This window comes from Lytechinus variegatus, chromosome 2 (genome assembly GCF_018143015.1).
Source record: "Lytechinus variegatus isolate NC3 chromosome 2, Lvar_3.0, whole genome shotgun sequence".
NCBI lineage: Eukaryota > Metazoa > Echinodermata > Echinoidea > Temnopleuroida > Toxopneustidae > Lytechinus > Lytechinus variegatus.
The window spans coordinates 34,818,052-34,821,139 of NC_054741.1; positions in this window are offsets into that span (position 1 = coordinate 34,818,052).

The following is a 3,088-nucleotide window of genomic DNA, read 5'->3' on the forward strand; positions in this document are numbered from 1 at the left end:
CGGAACGGCCTATAACAATGTGTTTCACTGCATTGAAGGCACTGATCTGTATAGGCTGTACAGATCAGTGATTGAAGGACAGTAATTGTCTGATTTCTTTTGAAACAAGTTATTGCATCAAATCCCCAGGTCAAAGCACTGTAAAAAAAAGTCTCAACAGGATAAATGTACAAAAGTGATGCTTGAGCTCGTACCAGGAAGACGTTAGACACGCCTGGAATGTATTTTTTGTTTTGGTATTTTTGTTATTGAGTTTTAAACATAATTATTTACATAAAAAGAAACATAGCCATAATCATGATAATGTTTCCAGGTAAACGATGGTAAAGGACAAAAGACATAGAGACAACACAAGACGATATTTATACAACATAAATTATACAACACAGGAATTAAGCACAATATTGTCTCCCTTTTAGGAATAGGCTTTCCCACTCTCTCAAAATCACAGGTAATAGTAGACTTGTTAAGAGGTTGAACGCTGCATTTTTGAGTACAAATGTCCCACTTGGCACAAATGTTCCTTGAGTCAAAAGAAAAAGATTCATCCAAAGAGACACGCTGTATCTATGCAAATAAGCAAGTAATTTGCATAAATTTGCATATTATGTCGATATAGTATAAACAAGTAATTCAGAATATATATTTCACCAGAACTGCCCTAAAATTGGAAATAAAGACTTAGGGTAAGACAGGGAAGAAAATTGTCATAAAATAATTGGGATATCCTTGTTTATTATTACCTAATTTACATAAATTATGCAAATTATAATTTAAAACAGAGTATTTTTTCAAGAATCCTGAACTGTTTTATAAATAACAGCAATTAATACAAAATGTCAACATTCTACATGAAAGAGAATATATTAGCGAAAACATCGATATGCTTCATGACAGTATTAGTGTCTTAATTTGCTTAGAAAGAGGGCAAATATGTCAAAATGTATGACGTGATATTGCGCTAAAACGAGACCAAAACAACCTCTATGTCACAGTCACACTCACGAATCGGACAATAAAGCGATCAATGGTATGTCATTAGAGATAACACAATCTCAACACAATAGCTTCCATCGGCTTCTGGCTTTTGTTGGTGTGTCTGCCACACCGTAATCTATGATACATACGGGCAAAATGCATTTCGGTATTGGTAAAACACTATTAATTTTGTTTTATTTGTTTCTAATTTGTTTCTCTTGGAAAATTTACAGGAGACATTGCTTTGCAGGTTACTGCTTTAATGAAGCTCTGGCACATGAATCATGACGAATATACCCCACCTCAATCCATATATTAACTTTGTTAAAATATATATCTTTTGGAGACCCCGAAGTGGCAAAACTGCATTCCCCGGCATTCCCGCTACCTTACAAAACCAGTTTGACTTGTATTATCAACTTGGAAAACACAGATGTATGGGACATCAGACAATATGATTCCTGAAAAAAGTTTTTTATTTTTGTTTATTTAAGCCCACGGGAGCCCTCCGAATTTACCCCATCCCCTCTCCGTATTTCGACTTTAAATTAAAAAATATCATGTTTTAAAGCCATCGGCAAGGCAAATTGCGTTTTTTTTGTATAATAAAGCAACTTTTATATCTATATTTTTATATTTACATTCATCATTATTGATATTATTATACTAATTATTATTATTATGATTATTACTATCACTATTATTATTATTGTTCTGCAGTTTGTAATAGTGCTCTAGCACAGTAAAGGCTATAACCCAACAGGACCATGCCTAGGATACCCTTTCCCTTTTTGGTTTTATGTATTAAAAAATAGTGTATTGTCTTTAGAACAACCGCGTAGCCAGGATTTCATTTTGGAGGGGGCGGTAAATGCACGCGAAGCGTGCCAACACTTACAGAGCGCGCGAAGCGCGCTCCCTAGGGGGTGGGTGCAGGGAGCGCGAAGCTTTTAGTATTTCATTAATTGAAATGAAAAGGAGCCGTTTCTCTTGTCTCTAGTACCTCCAATTCGGTTGACTATATTGCGATTTTGAACCTTGTTTTCAAGAGTTATTGTGAACGCACAAAAGAGGTATACAATGGAGGAAATTAAAATGATAACTCCGCGCGAAGCGCGGAAGCTAAAGCGTTTTATCAATTTTTCTTGCCATAAAAAGGGTCCCGAGAAAAGGGTATTCTCAAAGATATATTGAATACTTTCCTTGGAAAGATCAGATTTGATTACAACCAATTTAGCAATAGTGCATATTTTTAACTCGCAAAACAGAGGAGAAGAAGTGTAAGAGGAAGATATTCCTCCCTGCGCAGAGCAATGAAACTCTGAAATTTCAAAGGGCGGACGTTTCATCAAATGTAGATATCTCTAATACCCAATCGGCTCTAATTTATTTATTTATTTATTTATTTATTTCAATATATTTAACCAGGGTAGCCCACTCAGCAATAAACTGGTCTCCCGTGGGGCCCTGGAATACATGATAAAAACAAGTATAAAACATTTAAATACATTTAAAATATACACAGAAATATTCTGAATATAAACATGACTCGTATCATAACAGAAAACATAGTAGCAAACATACGACATCGTTAAAAGCATGATACTAATTAACAAAATTACACACGAAGCAGTACATATAAATAAAATAAAGTAGACAGACATAAAAAGTTGATTTCAAATTTAAGAGGCAATAATAAAACTTAGAATTTAAAAAGATGCACTTTAAGTTTCTGTTTAAAGATTGATAAAGATTTTGACTGTTTCAAATTAAATGGCAAGTTGTTCCAAAGTAAAATCGCTGAGTAAAATAAAGAGTGTTTAAAAATTTCGGTATGAGTTTTTGGGGTGATCAAATTATCTTTTGCTGCATATCTAGTATTAAAACAATGAGAATCACTTGCAAAAGTAAACACATTACGATAATATTCCGATGACAGACCACTGATACAATAGGTAACGCGGTCATTGAACGGGAGCCATTGGAGTTCACGAAACATTTCTTTGGAGGGGGTATAAAAATTACATTTCAGGATTAATCTAGCAGCTCTTTTTTGAAGCTTAATTATACGATCTGTGTGCATATTGAAACGCAACCCCCAGATTTCACA